The 23,347-nt window shown below is 46.8% G+C and overlaps 1 pseudogene; it reads right to left on the bottom strand.

The window, feature by feature from the left end:
• Nucleotides 1-7,523: 7,523 nt before the first annotated feature.
• Nucleotides 7,524-8,047, bottom strand: LOC132521940 (charged multivesicular body protein 3-like; annotated as a pseudogene).
• Nucleotides 8,048-23,347: the final 15,300 nt, after the last annotated feature.

Here is a 23,347-nt window from a genome sequence, read left to right as displayed (position 1 = left end):
AAAAACGTATTTGCCAAGGACCTGTGTTCCTCTGGGTGAGAAGTAGAAAGGAGTGAAGACGGCCTTTTTTGATTCGGTTAGGAGGGGGAAGGAAAATTAATAATAAAATTTAAAAGATTTTTGTTGACGGAAAACAATTCACAACCTAAAAGTTGAGAGTATGTTTTATTCGGGGACATTCGTAGGACTTCAAGTTCGGGAGATGGAATCTCAGAGAGCGGATATAAGCCAGGATATATAGGAGTTTTTGCAACAAAGTCCAGGTAGTCGGAACATCAAAAGATTACTGTTAATAGAAGAAAACCAGATATCTTAAGGATTTTAGTGCTTTTCTCTGTATGGGAAGATGCAAGAGTCTGGGCGTACTGAAATCATTCCTTTGATATGCACCTCAGCTGTCTGGGGCCAGTATCCTGTGTTTTCTCATCCTGAGTTTCCTCAGGTGCACCCTCCGGGGTGGCTGCAGTGACTATAACGTGATAGCTTGATGGCTGCAAACATCCTTTGTTTACGGATGTGGCCCGCAATATGTTAGTTCTCTCTTTAAATAATAGTATATGTTAGGTGTATGGTAAAGTGAATCATTTATACATACATCCACTCTTTTTTAGATTCTTTTCCCATGTAGGCCATTACACAGTATTGAGCAGAGTTCCCTGTGCTCTACAGTAGGTCCTTCTCAGTTATCTATTATATATATAGTAGTGTGTACACCTGAAACTAACACAACAGTGTAAATCAACGATACTCCAATAAAAATTAAAAAAAGAAACACAGCAAACATTAAAAAAACAAACAAACAATAGTGTATGTTAGATCATTCTATAAAACCAAGGTCATAGGAATCAAAACTAACTTTTCCATACTTGAAGGCATATCTTTTTGAAAATAAGAGTCATTGGTAAGAAGGGAGGCCATGGGATTTTCAGCTGCACCCATAAAAATGACCACTTTATGGGAATGCCATCCATATCTACGCTCTGAACACCCACCTGCTGGCTTAACAGTCTCTTCCTGGTGTTTTCTCGCTCAGTGATTCCTCCATGGTGGGAGTCCATGGTGGGAAGACAGCACGGTTCTCCCATGATCCTGCTGCTGCGCTTAGAGCCTTGGGTGGGTGTCCACCACCTGCCGTGCCCCCTGTCCTTGGCTGGGGTCCCTGAGCTCAGGAAGGCTCTTCACCCTGCCGGTCACTTGCTGCTGTCCCTGTCCCTCTCCTCCAGCCTCCACACCAAGCTGTGTGACCAGCTTTCCCGGGCACTCCCTTAATCATTTTGTCAATTTGTTTTTGTTGTAGAGGATAGAAAGGCACTAAACATACCAAGTCCAGCTGTCAGCCTCAGCCTCCCCCCACCAACACCTGGCTCTGAGGCTCACTGACCCTCCCTGTGGGGCCTTTCTGCTTGCATATTCAAAAGAAATATTATAATAAAAGCAATGTGATTCAACTCTTTTAGAAGGGATAGTATTTATGTAAAGTTGGGAGACAGCATTTTCTAAAATGTTTGTGATATAGACTAGACAGTGTCTTCACAGATAAAGAAATGAGTTCAGGGAGAACATGGCTTCTGAATCAAAGTTGTATTCCCTTTTCTCTACTCCAGGGGTTGCCCAGGCATGTTCTGCAAGGCCCCAGAACTAGGATTCCAGGGCATGAATTAATGGGGAGGGGGCAGAACATTGATAATCAAAAAGAAAACTGTCCCAATACCCAGAGCTGTTCTCCGGGTCCCCCAGGAGATGGAGGGGCATGGTGGCTGCAAAGATGGGGTCAAGATGCCCTGACGCCACAGGTGAAGATGCCAAGAGAAGACGTGCCCTGGTACCAGCGGGTCTCCTGGCAAGACACCCAGGCCCTTCCTAAGGAGAGGATATGAGATCTTAGATGCAAAGGTTACATTTGCAAATCACACAACAGGGAGTCAAGAAAGGCAGCTCCCGAGAGCCACTGGGGAAAATGAGCGGATGCTAATGAACGTGTGAAGAGTGACAGGGAAATGTCTTTGTCCTCATCAGTGAAAGTCGTCTCCAGATAGCAATAAATTGATTCTTGCATATCCTGTGCAGCATAAATAAATAAATAAATGGCCCAGAAATGAATTTCTAATAGAGTTGGTGGGAAGTAATTTGCGAACAAATCTTTCTGCTGCTCTGGATGGGAACTGCGTCTCTGGGAGAGGTCGTCAGTACCTCCAACACATTTTCTAATTACTGATGCTAATTACTTGCATTATCATTTGCATACTCTTATGAGGCAGACGTTACAGAGGGCTGAGGCTGTTGGGTTTTTTTCCCTCTTATTCATTCAGGAATGAGAAGACTTCCATCCTGGCTAAGCATTTGCCAACAAACAGGATGGCTGGAACAGGATTTGCCCCTCTCCTTGTCCTCTGGGAGGCTGGCTCTCAGATATAAACATAAAGGCAGCTTGCTCTATGTCTGTCTATCTATCTATCATCTACCTATCTATCTATCTATCTATCTATCTATCTATCTATCCCCATGGCCAATTTGCAAAGCCTTTTAGGCACTCCCAGTTCTTGGAGCCCCATGGTTAGATGTCCAGGCTGTGGAGTCAGACCCTGACTCAGCCAGATGAGCACAGCTCCAGGTCTAGAATAAGCTTCAGTAAAGGTAAATTCCGATCCCTGCCAGTGCAGGACTAACACTGACTCCTGTCCTGCTCCATCAGTCATTTTATTTTTCTTAACTAAATTGGTGGTGAGTTGAAGTTCTTTGACTAGTGAGGTTGGTGTAAGGCCTGGCTTCCCCTGCAGACAGGGGTCCTGGCTTGAAGCTACCCTTACTTGCAGTTTGGAGCATCCCAGGAAGCACATCCCCTCTCTTGCCTTCCCTGCTGCCTGCTGTGAGCTCCAGTCTTAGAACTGGAGTGGGAGAGAGTAGGTGATGGGGAGAGGGCTTGATGGGAGAATGATGGGCTCTGGACCTACTTATTCCAGGAGACAGCGTCTGCAGAGCTGACTGATGCCTATCTGGCTTTTTGGCTTCCAGAGTTTTTGTTTTGTTTTGTTTTTCTGGTTAAAAAAAAAGGAGCAAGAAATTGTAGAAAATCTATTTTTTTTTAAGTTCAGAAGGTGGAGTGTATATTTCCAGCCTATCTACATAGTCTATACTGTGGCAGAAACTTGACCTCGAAATTGATCTCTGGCTTTTTCTCTCTCTATTTGACTATCTTTATGGGTTTTTTAAATAAGTAGGACGAAGCCATTTAAAATACAGCTAGTTTAACTTTGTTATTCTAACCCTGACGTTTAAGTGTTATTTCTTTACAATAAAATTAAATGAATGGGAAACTTTCTACTGTTAACAAATATAAAGCTATTAAAATTATATTGCAAGTAATATAGAGCAATTATTTGAGATGTGAACTGTGGGATTTTATTAACGAATTAGAGAATCAGAATCTTTGTGGCTTGTTAAATTATGATGTGTTGTGTCCTGATGTGCTTGGGGTGATCTGTATAGAGCGTTGTAAAGAGTCCCAAAATGAACTTTGCAGCATTTAACTACATGTTGCTTGGTGATCATATCGTGCCACACTTGATAGTAGTTTTCTAATTCCTTTTCCTACAGGTATAATAAGAGTCCTTGTATTTCTGGAATATATTTAAACACGTATAAATGCTAGTTATCACATGGATCACAAAGTTCGTCCATTACTTAATGTTGCCCTATGTGAATTTCCAATTGCTGCCTATAAAGTCATCACAAATTTAGCAGCTTAAAGCAACACATTTATCATCTCAGTTTCCATGGGATGGGAATTTGGAAATGGCTTAGGTGAGTCTGCTGCCCAGGGCCTCACAAGGTTGCCGTCAAGGTGTTGATTAGGCTGTGTTCTCATCTGGGGGCTTGACAGGGGAGGAGTCTGCATCCAACCCCCGTCCTGCTATTAGTAGGACTGATCTTACGCCCGTGGGAGAAAGGCTTCTGTTTTCTCTTTTCCCTGGCTGTCGGCAGGGGACTGCTCTCAACAGCTTCCAGATATCTCCTGCGGTCCTCTGCTCCATGGCCCTCCCCATCACCATTTTACAACACAGCTGCCTGTTTCTTCCTGCTGGCACTCAGGGGAGGGATTACTGGGACAGGGATCCTGGACACCGTCTTAGGATTCTGACTATCACTGGCCACTTCTTTGTGATTCCGGTGTAATGTTTTAGGAAGTCCTAAGGGGCTCACAGACTTGTTTTGATGGGCAGGGAAGAATGGCATTTTTATCCCCAACTTAGAGGATTTGAGAAATTCCGCTGTTTGTTTGCTTAATTATTTTTGGAGTAGTAGAATCTGCTAGATTCCCTTTACCTTCTGGGACAGCCATCCCTCAATGGCTGACTAATACAGAAGGTATAAGAGCCAGCTTCCCTTGCTTCCAGCTGGTACAATTCTAAGGAGCATTTTGTGTTCCAGAGACACCCTTCCCCTCACTCCATGGATTAACCCATGGCTAGAGTTCACCTGAGGACACATTCTTCCTTTGCTCCTTCACCTTCCCTCCTCTGCTGCTTCCTTCCTTACAAGTGTCTCTTAAAGAGCATCCTCTCAATATATCACCTGCACCCAAGTCCTTGATTCAGGTTTTGCTCCTAGAGAATCCAACACAAGGCACCTGCCTTCCTTCAAAAGAGATGTCAGGTGCTCCAGCACACCCATTACCTGCCTGGATTTTGGCACCAGGCAGGTTGGAGTTTGTTCAGGCTCTTCCACTTACTAGCTGTGTACTTTTTACATAACCGCTCTAAGTCTCAATTTCCCTACGAGTAAATGGGACGTTATACAGGTAAGAGAATTAAAGAGAGAGGATGTGTAAAATGCACATCATAGAGAAAGTGCCTGAGATATTTAGCTATTTTTATTATTTCCAAAAGAAGAGTTGAGAATATAGACACACTTTTCAAGCAAATAGCTTATTAAACATTTAAGCCCACATATGTGCTTCCCTTCACATCTAAAATAATTATGCAAGCTCTCTAGGCAGCGGCTTTGGCTTGTTTTTGATATGTATGGTAATGTGTTCCCATTGGGACGTTGTCTCTTTCAGCATTGCCCCTGGACCAAAGGCCCTGCAACGAGATGGGCTGCCCTTCCTGGGCAGCCTAAAGCTGGAGGTCCAAACCCAGCTTCCCTGGGTACCAGGAGCATGTCTTTGAATTCTTTAGCAACTTGCTCTTGTTTGATTTTGAAGCAAATCAATCTAGGCATCCTGGGTTTCTTCTAGTTCTGTGGCTCACTCGTCACCCTGAGCAGTGAATTAAAGCCCAGATCACGGTAGCCTCCTTCATTAGAAAGTGTATGTGTGTGTGGAGGGCAGTGGGCGGGCTCACAGAGGAGAAGGAATGTAAATACTTACCAAGTAGATTTTATTTTATCCCTGTTCCATTATGAATGACCTTATAATCCGCAGTAAAGAATTTGAATTTTACTCTAGGCAATGAGAGTCATTAAAATGTTTTAAGTAGAGAAATGACATGATCAGATTTGCATTTTAGAAATCTTTGGCTGGGCGGAGAACGGATCTTGAGGGGGAGAGGGGAGACTGGGAGAGCAATTACGGAGTTGGGGGGTTTATCCAGGAGAAAGGTAATGGGACCCTGAATGAGTACAGTGATTATAGGGTGGGTAGAGAGAGGTGGAAAAGACGGTAGGCATCTGGAGAGCAGACCCAGTGGGATTCACTGACTGGCTGCACTTAAGGGCAAGAGGGGTGTCAAGGATGGGCTGAGGGGTGTCAAGGATGGGCTGAGGGGTGTCAACGATGGGCACCAACTGGGCTGGTGGTGAGTCATGCACTGAGATAGGGACCACAGTGGGGCGGGCAGGTTTGGGAGTGAGAATATGCGTTAAGGTTGGCCACGGTGAGTGGAGATAGAACATCCAGTTGGAGATGTCTGGTGGGCAGCTGGCTATTAAGAAGGAGGGGTCATATCCGGGATGCAGTAGTGAGTAGGGGGAGTATGGTGGTGTCAGAAACCCATCAGTCTCCACCAGAAGAGTCTTGGGGAACACTACCCCCAGGGTGCACCGGGCTTGTGTTAAGGCAAGATTGGAGAAGGAACATTTGGTGAAGTGTTTCATTCTTTGGTTGGTGTATTAACCATGAAATTGTTCCCCCCCATCCTGGAGAATATGGAATATTTGGGGGGCAGAGGAAGAGTGAAAAGTTGAGTGAGGGGAGACGAAGAACAGAAATTATGGGAATGAGTTTGGTAGAGAGAGATGGCAGTGGCACGTCCGGCTCCAATGGGACCAAGAAGAAGAGGGGTGCAAAGCAAGAGGGTGTAATTAACTGTTAGAATTCCAAAATAACTAGGCACTGGTAGGTGTTAAGGTCCCCACTGAGGTGAACAGCCCAGAAATGAGCTTTTCTGGTTCCCATTTGTTATTTCTCAGCCCTGCCCAATAGACAAAGGGTCATGTGCTCCCATTGTGCCCATGAGAGAGCTTCGTGCCACAGCCGGGCTATGGACGCCATCTATAGACTGCTCAGGTATGTGCCCAAAGCTTGGGTTCCTTTTCTTCATCTTCTCCAAGGCTCCTTGTAAACCTCTTCACCATGTCTGAGCCATCAACTCTACCACATTCTCGGTTCTCAGCCCCTTCTTTGTCTAATTATGTCCCGTATAAATGACTTAGGATTCATGCGTACTTAAACCAAAAGTCTCAAGGTGAGGAATTTGGAACATAGAAGAGAAATTGAGGGTGAACTAGTTTAAAAAAAAAGTAGGTCTGGAGCAGAAATAGGAATTGAAAAAGAAACAGAACTTTCTAGGGGGAGAATCCGGAGATCCATCAGTTAAGACTGTAAAGCAGAAGTCAGGTGGAGATAGAAACCTAAAGGGGGGCACAAACAGGCAAGGGCATCCTGCATCAGGAGTAGAAGGAAGCCAAAGAAAACAGAGCGGTCCTAGACTGAACACTAGAGGCAGAACAATAACAACGTCAACTCTTACCATCACTGCTAATATCATTACCATTCTTTACTGTTTACTATATGCTGGGCCCCTGGAATATTCACGCTATGACCAGATTCAGGTAGAGCACAGCTACTCCTGGGGACCACTGCTTTTCTGTAAAGCAGAAATGTATTAAAAGCCATTTATATAGTGTTTAAAGGACTGGAACTAGGTGCAGCGTTCTCAACTTTCAGGCAATCAACTCTATTCTCAGAAGTATTTTGTGTTGAGACAGAATTCTTTGCCCTTCCCACAGCAAGAGGCTTCTGTTTATCCCCATAAAAATAATGCACTTAATTACATCACCCCTCACAAGAACAACCCCTCTGAGACCTAAGACAACCTCTCACAACCTCTGCGGACAGAGGAGTTATATTAGCAGAGAACTTCTCCAGAATGCAATGCCTCATGACGGAGGTGCAGGAAAGGGTGGCTGCTTCAGAGAGTGACTGTGGGTGGGCAGAGCTGCTGGCCCCTCACTGCGGAGCGTGGTGGGGGGCGGGATGCTGCACGGCCTACAGCACCTCTGCCCCCCCTCCCCCTTCTGAGTCCCTATCTCTCCTGCGGGTCCAGGCTCTGGAAGGGTCCAGTCCCTTTACCAGGTGCTTTGCCCAAGGCCCTCCTATAATGTCAAACACAATTTTGTCAATTTCCATTTCCACTTCTTCCACTTCTTCCTGTTTATGCTTTCAAAAGTGTCCTGGAACACTCTTCCAGGATCCCCGTCTCTGTCATAACTCCACGGCTCCCTCAGGGCGGCCTGGATTTCTGAGATCTTCCTAAGACTCTGCATGGCCTCCATCAATTCCGTGCTCTTCTGCAGAGAACTGGTCACGTGCAGACCCTGGGCTGGTTCTTCGTCCTCACGAGCGCAGAGTTCAGGTGAGCTTTTGCTGCTTGTTGCTCGCTCACAGCCTTCTTCCAGCCCATTGTCTCCTTGGCTAGAAGAGCACAGATGTCCCCTAGCCCTTCTTAGTAGCATCTTTCCCGGGTCGTTTCACATTTTCTTCCTCCCTTTGGATACCTCCTGGTTTCCCGTCGGCTAGTCTCTTTCCCTTCTTATCTTCCATGACCATCACTGAACAGCTCTTTAACTGGCTCTGGGTGGGCCTGATTGTCAGTGAGATGAACGAGCTACTCAGAATGTAATGGGGCCATGGAGGGAGGAGGTGGGACAGACAGGACCTGCAGGCTTGGAGTAACCAGGGGAGCAGGCAAGACAAGGCCCCTGCTGAGACATGGTGGTTATGACCAAACTGTGTCCCCCCAGAATTCACGTGTTGAAGGGCTAAACCATATCACCTCAGAGGGTGTCTGTATTTGGAGCTAGGATCTTTAAAGAGGTAATTAAGTTAAAATGAGGTCATTGGGGCGGCCCCTAATCCAAGAGGACTGGTATCCTTATAAGAGGAGGCGATCAGGCCTCAGGTGACAGTGCGAAGGACGCCCATGTGAGGACAGCCGTGTACAAGACAAGGCGAGAGGCCTCAGAAGAAACCAACCCTGCCATGGCCAGATGTCAGACTGCTGGCCTCCAGGACTATGAGAAAATAACTTCCTGTTGTTCAGGCCACCGAGTCTGCCGTACTTCGCCACGGCAGCTCAAGCAAACTAAATCACACAGACCCGGAGGAGAGGAAAAGGATACAGTCAGCTTGATTTTTGGCCCCGATGTGTGTGAGATGCTAACAATGTGTCCCTACAGGGCTGCCTCCACACAGCTGGAAACGCCCTTGCACTGTGAGGAGGGAGGCTGTGCCTGGAGGGGCCAACTTGGGAGTCAACCCGCAGAATGGGAGAAAATACTTGCAAATGAAGCAACGGACAAAGGATTAATCTCCAAAATATACAAGCAGCTCATGCATCTCAGTATCAAAAAAACAAACAACCCAATCCAAAAATGGGCAGAAGACCTAAATAGACGTTTCGCCAAAGAAGATATATAGACTGCCAGCAAACACATGAAAGAATGCTCAACATCACTAATCATTAGAGAAATGCAAATCAAAACTACAATGAGGTATCACCTCACACCAGTCAGAATGGCCATCATCAAAAAATCTAGAAACAATAAATGCTGGAGAGGGTGTGGAGAAAAGGGAACCCTCTTGCACTGCTGGTGGGAATGTGAATTGGTTCAGCCACTATGGAGAACAGTATGGAGGTTCCTTAAAAAACTACAAATAGAATTACCATATGACCCAGCAATCCCGCTACTGGGCATATACCCTGAGAAAACCATAATTCAAAAAGCGTCATGTACCAAAATGTTCATTGCAGCTCTATTTACAATATCCAGGACATGGAAGCAACCTAAGTGTCCATCAACAGATGAATGGATAAAGAAGATGTGGCACAAATATACAATGGAATATTACTCAGCCATAGAAAGAAACGAGATTGAGTTATTTGTAGTGAGGTGGATGGACCTAGAGTCTGTCGTACAGAGTGAAGTAAGTCAGAAAGAGAAAAACAAATACCGTATGTTAACACACATATATGGAATCTGAAAAAAAAAAAAAGGTTCTGAAGAACCTAGGGGCAGGACAGGAATTAAAGACACAGAGAATGGACTTGAGGTCACGGGGAGGGGGAAGGGTAAGCTGGGATGAAGTGAGAGAGTGGCATGGACATATATACACTATCAAATGTAAAATAGATAGTTAATGGGAAGCAGCTGCATAGCACAGGGAGATCAGCTCGGTGCTCTGTGACCACCTAGAGGGGTGGGATAGGGAGGGTGGGAGGGAGACGCAAGAGGGAGGGGATATGGGGATATATGTGTATGTATAGCTACTCACTTTGTTATACGGCAGAAACTAACCATTGTAAAGCAGTTATACTCCAATAAAGATGTTAAAAATAATAACAATACACTAAAAAAAAAAAAAAAGAGTCCACGACAGCCACACAGGAGACTCTGGATGTGGCCTCTGTCCAAAATGAGCCCTGTGTGCAATGATGTCTCCCCACAGGAAAAGGAGGCCGATGCCAGGGGCAAATGAGAAAATGGGCCACAGCACAGGCTCAGCTTAGAACGGTAGTTCTGGGCGCCAGTTGCAGCCCTCTGCTTTCCAGCCTGGGACCTGGGACGGGTTATGTATCTTCTCCATCCCCAGCTGTAAACCGGGGATAATGATGATGACGTGGTGCCCGCCTAGGTGTACCTTGGGGGTTGAATGAGATAATGCAAGGAGTGCTTAGGACGTGAGCGGCACTGAGGAAGCAGCCAGCTCGGTGCATCTCTTCCTCATTTTCAGTCTGTGCTGAGCTTCTGGTTGACACAGGCCATGCACGATCTGCTTAGGGGAATAGAAAGGTGAATCCAAACTCAAGCGATACCTTGAAATACGAGGCCTTCTATATCGTCACCATGTGTTTCCTAAGTTGTGTTTTGCTTTACTCAACCAGATTTCTCAAACAGCTTTATTGAGGTATTATTTACATACCTTTTTTTTTTTTGCGGTACGCGGGCCTCTCACTGTTGTGGCCTCTCCCGTGGCGGAGCACAGGCTCCGGACGTGCAGGCTCAGCGGCCATGGCTCACGGGCACCGCCGCTCCGCGGCATGTGGGATCTTCCCGGACCGGGGCACGAACCCGCGTCCCCTGCATCGGCAGGTGGACTCTCAACCACTGCGCCACCAGGGAAGCCCTACATACCCTTTTAACGTGTACAGTTCAGTGACTTTTAGTACGTTTATACAGTCATGTAACCATCACGACAATCTAGTTTAGGAACATTTCCATCACCAGTCCAAAGTGTCGGTCCACCCCTACTCCCAGCCCCCCCGAGGCGGCCACTGATCTGATTTCTGCTGCCACTGTTCTGCCTTTTCTAGAGATTTCGAATACGTGAAATCGTCCTGCACGTAGTCTTTTGTGTCTGGCTTAGCACCATGTTTTGGGAGTTCATCCATGTTTTTGCACCTATTAGGAGTCTTGTCCTTTTCAGTGTCAAGAACTTTCCCATTGGATGGACACACTCCACTCTGCTTATCCATTCATCATTTGGTGGAAACGTGTGTTGTTTCTACTTTTTGGCTCTTGCAAATAATGCTGCTAGCCATTCACATTCAAGGTTTTGTGTGGACACGTGTTTGCATTTCTCTGTGGATACGCAGGAGTGGAATTGCTAGGTTATATGATAAGTGTGTGCTTAACTTTTTAAGAAGTTGCCAAACTATTTTCAAAAGTGGCTGTTCTATGGGCTTCCCTGGTGGCGCAGTGGTTGAGAGTCCGCCTGCCGATGCAGGGGACGCGGGTTCGTGCCCCGGTCCGGGAGGATCCCACATGCTGCGGAGCGGCTGGGCCTATGAGCCATGGCCGCTGAGCCTGTGCGTCCGGAGCCTGTGCTCTGTAACGGGAGAGGTCACAACAGTGTACCACAAAAAAAAAAAAAAAAAAAAAAATGGTGAGATCTGAAAAGCAGAGGACATGGACATCTCCAGCGGGAGATGCAAGCTCAGAAGACTAAAGGGAATCTCCCCTGGGACCCCCACCCCAGGACAGAGCCGCTGGTATCCATGGCAGTATCACTTGAAAGGGGAGTCTCCAGGCCTTCAACAAGCATTGTGGATGCTTGAGTCCTTTGACGTCCCTGAGCTCCTGGCGCCTCTTCTGAAAATGAACGTGAACATCCCGCCTCCCTACTTCCTAGCTGGCATGAAAGTCAAGTGACACAGCTTGTGTAAAACCCTTTGTCAACTGTGAAGGGACTCACAGCGGGAGTGACCGTCAGCATTCCTGGGGCCAGCATCTAGCCCAGCTTTCTCACACCTCCCAGAGGATGAGCATCAGATTCCCAGCCTCTTTCCTGGAAATTCTCATCCAGTGGGGCTGGGTGAGGCCTAGGAATCAGTGTTTTAACAAGTTCCCTCGAATCTTCTCTTTGTGGGGTGGGGAAACACTGGTGGTCTCAAGCAGTGGTTCTCAGCCTTGGCTGCCTGGGGAATGAAATAAAGGAAGCCTCCATTCATGATATTTGGCCACTGAGAGTCCTCAGATGCCATCCACTCCCTCCCCATCAGCCCACATTCGGGCAGGCTGGTAAGAAGGCAGAGGGACCCCCCTCCCTTGGCACAGCGGGAAGTTCAAATCCTGGCCCATGTGCCGGAACCCCAACCTGCTGTCTACCCCTACCAGAGTCACCCCCATCACCCCCTCAAGCTCCTAGACTGGCTTGCAGCCAACCTGATCTCCCCAGAGTCCTGGGATGTGAGCAATAAACGTTTCCCCGTCCTCTTGGGGCCCAGTCTTATTACCCTAACCAGTTTAGAATGGGAGTTAAGCCACCCTCTGTGTGGCAATCTGCGCCACGGACCTTTAAAGCACTGTGTCTGGCCCAGAAGGGTTGAATTTGAGTCTGTGTGGCGGCCTGGTCATGAGTTTCCAGGCCTGCTGGGTGATGGTGATGTGCAGAGGGGATGAGGACCCCGGTCCAAGCCCTCCTCACTTCCCGTCCAATGACTGCAATTGGCTCCTCTCCGACCTTGCCGCAGCCCATGAGGGCGGAGACCGTGTACCTTTTGTTACTTTCTATTCCCAGACCTAAGTAGCACGTAGGGAACGATGGAGGTGCTTAATAACCAGGGAAAAGAAATGAAAATAAAATGGAAGCTTGGCAACAATGATACATACACCAAGAGTCAGGCCCAGCCCAGTCCTATCCTTTCTACCTCCAGCTGCTGCTATTCATGTTTGGAAACGTTGGGGTAAAGGAGCAATTTTAAAAATATAAGGAACGGGACAACCGTGGAATAGGGCCTTAGCATCTTGAGTTGTTCAAAAATGCACATCGAGTCCCCGAGGGGCCGGATCTGGGATTCTTTAGAAGAGATTCTTAAAATGAGTGGTCCCTGGGATTTAACAATTGCCGTGGAATCTTCCAGTCCTACTTTCCCGGAATCCCCGGCCGCCTGAGATGGGAGCCGTTCAGTTCCTCTCCTCGGGCACTAGATGGCCACCTGGCATGGATAAGGGCTCAGCAACCGGGGCCTGGGCACTGCAGCCTGGGTTTGGAGAGGTGGGCATTGTCATCCTGACCGTGGGCAGGAGACCAGAGAGGGTCGATGGGGCCAAGGACTTTGCCTGAGGACCACATGGTTCTACCACCACATCCCCCGACAGTGGTCAGGGCCACAGCTGAGGCTGCGGGGCACAGCCGGCAAGCAGTGCCGGGAAGTGGGCCAGGGCAGGGGCGCTGTGTGCAGCCAGGGATGGGGAAGCCCGTTTTGGAATCTGTCCCACTAGCCTGGGAGATGAAGGGCTTGTGAAGCCTGATGAGACCCTGTGCTCCAAGCCTGCTGTCCAGGGCGGCCCCGCATCCGCCCAGACGGTTTTTAAGGATGCTTTAATAGTAATGACACCTATTAAGCTCTTACTACCGACCCAGCACTATTTTGAGTACTTTCCATATATCAACGTCTTTAATCCTCCCACTAAGACTATGGGTTAGATCTTGTCATCATTGTCATTTTACAGATGAGGACACAGAGGCTGAGAGATTAGGGAGCTTGTCCAAAGTTACACTGTTAGTAGGTGACGGAGCTGGGATTCAGACCCAGGGCTCCTGGTCTAGGGTCATTACTCTATAGCATTAGGTGTTGCTTTTGAAATGACCAGTGTGGACAGATTTGTTCAACTCCGTTCATTTATGGACCAGAGGGTTCTTTCCATGGCCTTGAAGTTATAGCATCAGAGTGGACCCACCGGGGAGAGTGGGGGACAGGGCCTGGGCGTGAGGCCACTGACACACGTGCTAGTGGGACCCACACAGCTGCTTCCCCAGGCTTTGCCTGCTTTGCATGAGTCAGTCAGACCATTTTCTAGAAGATTCCTGCACGTTAAGGAGAGTGTTCCAGAAATTTCTGAGCGGCCTTAAGATCAGCAAGGTCTTTCTTTTCTGAACACTTTGAAGGCAGAAGATAAAGTTACTATAAGGAAGGACTCATTTTTTGCTAAGTTTCCACCTCTCATGTCCCATTTAAGGCCAGAATAAACCTTCTTCAGACCTCCCGGGGATGAAGCAACTGACCCCCTTTCATGGGAAGTTTCTGTGACAGTCAACAAAGCTGGCAAACTGCCATGCCTTTGCTCTTTTTTAACATCTTTATTGGAGTATAATTGCTTTACAATGGTGTGTTAGTTTCTGCTTTATAACAAAGTGAATCAGTTATATATATACATATGTTTCCATATCTTTTCCCTCTCGCGTCTCCCTCCCTCCCACCCTCCCTATCCCACCCCTCTAAGTGGTCACAAAGCACGGAGCTGGAGCTGATCTCCCTGTGCTATGCAGCTGCTTCCCACTAGCTATGTATTTTACGTTTGTTAGTGTATATACGTCCATGCCACTCTCTCACTTTGTCCCAGCTTACCCTTCCCCCTCCCCATATCCTTAAGTCCATTCTCTAGTAGGTCTGTGTCTTTATTACCGTCTTGCCCCTAGGTTCTTCATGACCTTTTTTTTTTTTCCTTAGATTCCATATATATGTGTTAGCATACGGTATTTCTTTTTCTCTTTCTGAGTTACTTCACTCTGTACCCTGAGAAAACCAGAATTCAAAAAGAGTCATGTACCAAAATGTTCATTGCATATCTATTACAATAGCCAGGACATGGAAGAAACCTACGTGTCCATCAACAGATGAATGGATAAAGAAGATGTGGCACATATATAACAATGGAATATTACTCAGCCATAAAAAATGAAACTGAGTTATTCGTGGTGAGGTGGGTGGACCTAGAGTCTGTCCTGCCTTTGTTCTTGAGAAATTAGAACCACCTCCGCCCCAAGTGCCTGAAGGCTATGTTTGCAATTAGTGATTCATTTCATTGAAGTGAATTCTTTCCTATGTCATGGTGTCAGGTTTTGGACACTCGTTGGGTCTTGCTGTGAATATTCAGTGGGAACTGAAAAGAATTCCACAGCCCAGTACTCTTAGCCACTTAAAGCCTTTTAATTCTGCTACAACTTTACCAAGTGACAGGCTGAATGTGTCTCCACAGCCCCACCGGGCCAGCTCAGCAGCAAAGTCACACCACCCAGAGGCACTGGCCACAGACTGGGACATTCAGGACCCCGTCTGGTTTCTCTCAGCTCAAAGGCCCCTGGCTGGCATGGATGGAATTTTCTCCCCTCTCAGTTCTTTCCAAGAATGGCAGGCAGGCATAAGGCAGCCTGGGGACACCTTCCTACATGCTTGGCCTCTGCTAGGAGACTTGACCTTGAAAGCAGAATTTAAACTCATGTTTCTTTCGCTGTTGGTGCTATGATTCAAAATATATTCTCTTTCAATTAAGTGTTGTAAGCATCAAATTTTAAACTCCAGGCAAGATGACTCGAGACCAGCGATTTAAGAGGTTTGATTTTAGCTAAATGCCACTTTCTTAGGGAAGAGCCTCCGGTGACCAAGCCCTCCCAATCCAGCCATCATTCAGTCGGGTTCTTCTGTGATCCCCTCCCAGCACTGTGTTCTTTCCCCTTAATAACATCTTAGTTTGTCATCGTATACTGAGACGTGTGATTATTTGATCTGGGCTTCACCCCCTCCCACCTGCCCACAATACACTAAACGCCACACTTGTTTTTGCAATCTGAGTGCTTAGGAAATACTGTTGAACCTCAAAACATCAAGCACTTGAATTACTGAAAGAAGAATAAAAATAAATGAGACTTTTAATTAGAGAAGAAGAAAAAAATTACCCACACAAGTCAGGCGTTGTCACATGATAGGCTGATTAATTACATTATGGCATCTACGTCCAATGGCCTACTGTGTAATCATTAAATTCATGATACAGAAGTATCAGTGGACTAAAAAAGGTATTTATAATCGCCTTGTGAAATAAGCAGTTTATAAAGCAGTCCATGAGTCCGTTACAAAGTACAAAAATGTGCATAAGACAACGTGTGGAAGTGTAAACTCTAGAATATGAGGAGTGATTGCATCTGTGGGGATGCAGATGTGGCACACTGCCAGCTGAGTACCTGAATCGTCTCTGTCTTTCTGAGTTCTCAGCGAGGTCCCATTTCCCAGCCTCTGCAGAGGAATGTGTCCGTAACTGCATCTCGCCAGCGTGATCTGGGCAGAATTGATGTGTACCATGTCTGGCCTGGTGAAGCTCCCCGTGTCCTAACTTCCATGCTCTTGGACCATCTGTTGGCTGGACGTCAATGCCCAGGGTGACTCTGACTTTGAAAGCCATGCGGGGAAGGTGGCAGAGTTGCCAGCAGCCTCGATTCCTGAATGGCTCTGTTGTCGTTGCCATGAAGAGGGAGCGCTCTTCATGGCACCAACACACACAGCAACCTGAACCCTCTGAGCAATGTCTGTCGGGCATTTTAAATGAGGTTGGACCTTGAATGGAGGCAGGGATCTTGGGGACGGCTGGGTGTCTCAGCAACTCGTCTTTGGGGACCTTTCCCTGTGCAGTGCTGTGACAGGGACCGTGCTCTTTCCACAGGATCTGATTGTATCCACCTGCCTTTCCCACCAGGGAGCAGCCTCCCTTCCCACAACTTTCCCTGGATCTCATAACCTTCCAGGCTTCCTCACCTACTGAAGAATTCTCATTTTATTTTTGAGATTCAGTCTTGTTCACTAGTTTCAATCTCATATTTGACTTAAAGTTCTGGGCAGGCTCTAATGGCTTGGAATGGAGGCTGTTGGGTCTGGCCTCCTTCTTCCTGGACTGGGGTTGGGGCACTAAGGAGGGAAAGGAGAAAATCTGTCCCCTTCTCTATCCCTATGTGTGGATCGGCTGTCCGCTCCTGGTTTGGTGGAACCATGGCTCCCATATATGGCAACCCCCTCTCTGTGGAAGCAAGGTGCTGGACCTGTGACTGTTGATGGATGGTCTTCTGTCTGCTTGGAGCAGCCATGAGTTCTCTTTCTGCAGCAGGCATCCACGCGCTGGCTCTCATGTGTCCAGGGACAGGAGAACAAGCTAAGACTTGATAGCCTCATCTACCCCTCAGCTCCCACCACTGTGGTCCATCTGCTGACCTCCTGCTTCTGGGCTCTCTTGCCAAGTAGGCAGTCCTCTTAGATGCTGCCAACAGTGTAGCTTAAGCCCATCCACCTTCCGTGATACCCACTCTACCACTGGATAACGATGGAGCCTTTCCATCCCCAGCACTAAGTCAGTGGTATGATGGAGATGACAAGAACCACCTCACAAGAGCCGATTATTAAATTTTCGGGAATTCTGTGAGCAGATCGATGTTGCCTTGGCATCTTGAAATAGGCTTGGTGGGAGTATTTATACCATGGGAATTGGCAAAAGCCACACATCAGAACTTTTTTTTTCCATCTGGAGAGCTGGTTGTTAAAAATTTACCAGCATACCGCTGACTTTGTGGGATTAGTGGTTCAGCTACTTTCAATCAAGAGGCAACCTCTACTGTAGATATCTGAAACCAAAGCTGAGAGCATTGCTCTCTAAGAAAGGGAGAGATATGCGTGTTGGACCCATGAGTCTGTAAAAAAGCAAGCTGCTGATCTTATATAGGATTTGAGAAGCATGGATTCAGGGATTGAAGGACTTTCTTCAAAGGAATAGTTGTCCTTTAAGTGTGGAACGGTGGTTATTGACTGGATTTAGCTGTTACTGATTGACTGGTTCTTAAAGTGTACCCACCGATGGGAGGAAGATGTTTTTCACCGATGGAGACAAGTTTAAAAACTGACTGTGGAGGTTCCTTTAAAAACTAAAAATAGAGTTACCAGATGATCCAGCAATCCCACTCCTGGGCATATATCCGGAGAATACTCTAATACGAAAAGACACATGCCCCCCAATGTCTCTAGCAGCACTATTTACCATAGCCAAGACGTGGAAACAACCTAAATGTCCATTAAATGGATAAAGAAGATGTGGTGCATATATGCAATGGACTACTACTCAACCGTAAAAAGGAATGAAATAATGTCATTTGCAGCAACACGGATGGACCTAGAGATTATCATACTAAGTGAAGTAAGCCAGACAGAGAAAGACAAATATCATGTGATATCACTTATATGTGGAATCTAAAAATATGATACAAATGAACTTATTTACAACACAGAAATCGACCCACAGACATAGAAAACAAACTTATGGTTACCAAAGGGGGAAGCGAGGGGAGGGATAAATTAGGAATTTGAGATTAACAGATACACACTGCTGTATATAAAATAGATAAGCAACAAGGACCTACTGCATAGCACAGGGAACTATATTCAATGTCTTATAATACCCTATAATGGAAAAGAATCTGAAAAAGAATACACACACACACACACACACACACATAACTGAATCACTTTGCTGTATGCCTGAAATATTGTAAATCAACTATACTTCCATTAAAAAATTAAAAACTGACTGTGGTGGTTACTATGGCCAAGAACAGTCAACCCTTTTCTTTCTTGAATTTCGAGTATAGACATGCTGCTGTTCACCATTCTCGGACTTTAGTGATGCTACCCTGGCTCTCAAAGGAAAGGCAGTTTAAGGGGAAGGTCCCAGGGAAAGACGAGGAGGAAAGTATGGCTTTGGCTCTTCAGCAACAGCGTTTTCCGCACAAAAGGCCATCAACCTTGACTCTCCCGGCCCCGCTCTCAGTGGCAGGAGCCTCTGACCAGTGTGGCCTCTCTTTCCATGGGGACAGCAGAGAGTTTCATGGTGCACATCGGCTCCTCTCTGATGGTGGCCCTGGAGAGGTGACACCCGGAGAGGTGTGTCATCTTCGTGGCAAGCGTTTCGTTCTCGAGTACCTTCTGAGGGCAAGGAAAGATCTTGTCAGTATCTCACACCATCCTGCTTAATCCACAGAACGGTCCAGTCTGTGGCTTCCGTTCCCCAAATCTAATTCATAGAAATTCCTTCTGTGAACCGAGCTGAAGACTGTCAGCTTTTAACTTCTCCCCAGGGACTCTGGGGCCACATGAATTACTTAAGTGAAGAATACAGAACTCACTTACGACTAAAAGCATTTCCTTGGAAGCACTGGATATTATACGTAAAAGGGACAGAAGTAAACATCTAGAGTCAATTGTCTTAAAAAAGATCACATACAGCCAGTGTTTACCCACAGGGCAGCGAACACAGCCAACACCTCAATCAATTATTTAAGCAGTAGCATCTCTGAGTTGCTGAAGCGATATTTATGGTATTTGCCATGGCAACTACCCTTGCTTTGAATATTATTAAAAATCTATCGAGTTGCAGTAGTGGACTTCTGGTTTAAAATTGTATGGGGCTAGCAGCCCCTGAGACAGCCTTTCCCAACTTCCTAGGAAGATTCCTGTTGAAGATGAAAAACTAGGAGCACAGTGATTTGGCTGTGGGCTGGCTGGTCTTGGGGACCCTTGGGCAGAATGATCGTATCTCCAGAGGAGGCAGCTGTGCCTGCTCAGGGTTGGATGAGATGCCATTTCTTACACATGTATTAGTTTCCTATGGCTGCTGTCGCAAATGACCACAAACTAAGCGGCCTTAAAAAAACCCCACAAACATATTGTACTACGGCTCTGGAGGGCCATCCTAAAACAGGGCAGCAGGACTGTGCTCCTTCTGGACGCTCTAGAAGAGGCTCTGCTTTCTCGCCTTTCCAGTTCTCTCTCTCTCTCTCTCCCTCTCTCTCTCTCTCTCTCTCTCTCTCTCTCTCTCTCTCTCTCTCGCTCTCGCTCTCGCTCTCGCTCTCGCTCTCGCTCTCGCTCTCGCGCTCTCTCTCTCACTCTCTTATCTTTGCCTCTGTTTTTCACATCTCCTCCTCTGAGTCTTGATCCCACCCAACAATCCAGGTTAATCCCTTCATCTCAAAACCTTTGTCTTAATCACATCTGCAAATTCCCTTTTTGCCATTTAAGGTCCCATAGTTACAGATTTGGGGGATCAGGCCATGGACATCTTTTGGGGGGGTGGTTATTATTCAATCCACTACACACAGCTTCACATCTCCTGTTCTGGAAACATCAGGATCTCCTGGGAATGGGCTCTGTGAAGCTCAGCCCCATGGGATGCTTAAGAGCCCCCCAGGACCAGTCTAGCCCCTTCTGCCTTTAGGTCCTCTCTTCTCCTTTTGCATCCCTGACTCGGTCCCACCCACTTGCCTGCCTTGAGTATGCCAGCCTCTTTCATGTCTCTGTGTTCTTGTAGATGCCTCCCCCGGCTGACATGTCCAGCCCCCTTCTACACTGGATGGGCCCACATTTCCCCGCAGAATCCTCTTGCTTTGGGCCCCAGCCCTGTCCAAGCCCTGCCGAACTGGGGGACAATGGCAAGGTAATAAAGAGAGCTCAAGTGCTTCTTGATCTAATGAATAACCCCTCTGTCTCATCAAAGTCACACATAAAATTTGTATAATTGCTTCGTGCTAAGTGAAACAGTCTCTGTGACCTCTTACGAGTCCTTTCCACCTCTGGAATCTTACTTGGATTTCAAATGCATCAATGAGTTTAAAGGGGACTGAGAGATTTTGCCCACTGCTGGGGCACAGTCACCTGGAGGCGACATTGTTCTGACTATGAACCATTGTCTGAGGCCTCCTTGCTGATTATTAAATCGGCATTTATCAAAGTATTTCCAAATTGCCTCACCCCACAAAGGTTCTTGGAGGAGGCTGGATTACAAAATGGAAAAACTTGTTTATCCCAGCGGTCTGGCTTTGGGTCATAATGAAATGAGAGCTGCTGTGCCGGGCACCCTGGGTGGAATACAGGGATGGAAACCAGCATCAGTGGGAAAACCAGTTTCAGTGCAAAATGGTCCAGGTGCTCTCAGTGATGGTGGGGTTGACTTCTCCAACAGGTACGAAGGGCACTGTGCTCAAAGCCCACCATACGTCAAGGGGCCCACAGAAATGTTCCAATTTCTTTTAAAACCAGAAAAAGATAAACGTTTAGGGTCAAAGACGTTTTAAGTTTTTTTGTCACATAAGAAATAAATGAAATATTTTAGGGCCTGGATTAGTTTGCCTGGAATGTCATAACAAAGTGCTATAGTCTAGGTGGCTTACCCAACAGACCTTTATTTCCTCACAGGTCTGAGGCTGCAAGTCCAAGATCAAGGTGGCAGCAGGATTGGTTTCTCTGAGGCCTCTCTCCTTGGCTTGTAGACGGCCGTCTTCTCACTGCCTCTTCACATGGTCTTTCCTCTGTGAGCTCACCCCTGATGTCTCTATGTGTCCTAATCATTTCTTATAAGGACTCCAGTCAGATAGGATTAGGGACAGCCTCGTGGCCTCATTTTATCTTAATTACTTCATTAAAAGCTCTATCTCCAAAAACAGTCACATTCTGAGGTCCTGGGGGTTAGACTCCAACAGGTGAATTTGTGGGTCTGGGGATGGGCCATACACTTCAGCCCATAACTGGGCCCACAAAAATTCTATCAGAATGGGGGGGGACCTACAAAAGCAAAGGGCCCATGAGAGTTGTGGTGTGGTCCCTCTAACAGTAGATTAATTTGATTTCTGCAAGGAGGTGGGAGGAGCAGGAAGGTGCCTTGTCAGTGTGGAGACATCCGAGGACGATCAGCTGACCTACAGCAAGGGTGTTAACGCGTTTACCAGCAGCATCTACTTAGCTACTTTGTTGGCTGAAGCTCAAAAGAACACAGGATCAGCAAAGCACGTTACAACAATTCTCATTTCACCTTCTCCTTAAGAGATCTTACTATTTGCCAGATCATCTATAAAAAGAGAAATTTTATATACTGGATTCATTCGACAAACATTGAATTCTTTTCTACTAAACGGTGAAGAGCTGAGCTAGACTGTCTGCTGAGCTTAGGAAAGGAAACCATCAATGTGTTTTCCAGGACCCATAGCTGATGAGGAAGCAGCAGGAAGCGGCCCAGTGACTCAGGATGAGGCAGCTGGCCCAGAACTTGACTCACTCAGGACGGAGAAGACCACATCTTCTCTCCCATTTCTGCTTTTCATTAACAGGCGTGTGTGTTCAGAGTTCTATGGACATTAATCACCTTCAAAAACACCGAAGGAGACTTTCTAACGCAGAGGAGTGTGTACTGTCCTTGAGGTCAGCAAAGGTCAGCCAGAAGGTCAGTGCTAAAGGAAGAGGCAGCCATGCTGTCCAGGGGAAGGAGATGTCCCCAGTGTTGGCCTGGGCACAGAGGGTGTGTGCATCACCACCTTTACCAGGGAGCATGTGCACTCGGCCTCCAAGGGCTGCACTGTTTCTCTCCCAGGACTGCTGGGAGGAGGAAGGACTATTGGGAGAGAAAGTTCTAGCAAAATGTCCAGTGTCGTACTTGTGAGTTGTGTGCAGTGCTGCTTGTTCAAGTTCTAGCGTGTTTTCTTTTCTTTCACTTGGGGGCAGTGCTCAGGCCTCCTGGCTACTATGTACAGTGGGGTGCATCTGGCTGGATGACCCACCATGAGAAGACTTGGTGAGCTGCTGCCATGAAGAAATGAGGGTCAAGTTTCCTCTGTGGCTGGAGAAGACAAGAGGACATTCTGCAGTCCGTTCAGTGACCAGACAAACTAGGTGACGCCAGAGGCCTTGCGAACAGTTGGCAAGGCTTTCGTGATTCCTTCTTCCCAGGTGAGCTCTGTGGGAACAAGTGGCTTTACCCAGATCTAGGGGCTCCGAGTTGACAATGACCTCTAACAAGTAAACTGTTAAAGAGGAACCTATTAAGACTAGTAAATAATTAACACGGGTTCATGGAGATGCTCAGTGAAGCGTTTCCAGGGCATCTAACCACTCAGAGTAAACGTACATTGGCACCTTTAGAATATAGACTCAGACAATGAGATCAAACGGACAGGAAGTCATAACTCCTGATACTGCTTTCCCAACGAGTCAAGTTAGAATAGAGTCCTAAACTCTGCAGAAAGCCTTTTCAGAGTTTCTGCTCCGATAGGTGGGAAAACTTAAAAATAGAGCGACCAGCGTGAAGGTGGATTCTGCCCTCCATCACAAAGTCTGGAAAATTCTGTGTGATGAATCTGTGTTTAGAATAAGGCTGGCGATTCTCTCTGGAAGCTAGAGTACAACTCTGCTGCCAGATTAGTGATTAAATGAAACAATTTTCAGGTCAATTCAATACGATGGTCTGAGTTTGGGTGCACAGACGGGAGGCTACATCTATTAAGAGGTAGCCCTAGGTCCGTCCAACAAGGACCTACTGTATAGCACAGGGAACTCTGCTCGATATTATTAACACCCTAATTGGGAAAAGAATTTGAAAAAGAATAGATACATGTATATGTAAAATAAACAAATAAATAAAATAGAAAAAAAAAAAGAGGTAACCCTGTGGTTTCCCCGATACTAAACTCGAGCCCATGTTCCTTGTGTTATGCTGGGTGTTGGGCAGCCTGCCGTCGGCCTCGGATGCACGGCCCCAGCCTTTCCACTTT

This window comes from Lagenorhynchus albirostris, chromosome 6 (assembly GCF_949774975.1).
Source record: "Lagenorhynchus albirostris chromosome 6, mLagAlb1.1, whole genome shotgun sequence".
In the NCBI taxonomy this organism is placed as follows: domain Eukaryota; kingdom Metazoa; phylum Chordata; class Mammalia; order Artiodactyla; family Delphinidae; genus Lagenorhynchus; species Lagenorhynchus albirostris.
The sequence above is the reverse complement of the archived record's forward strand: the minus strand, read 5'-3'. Positions and strand labels throughout refer to the sequence as shown.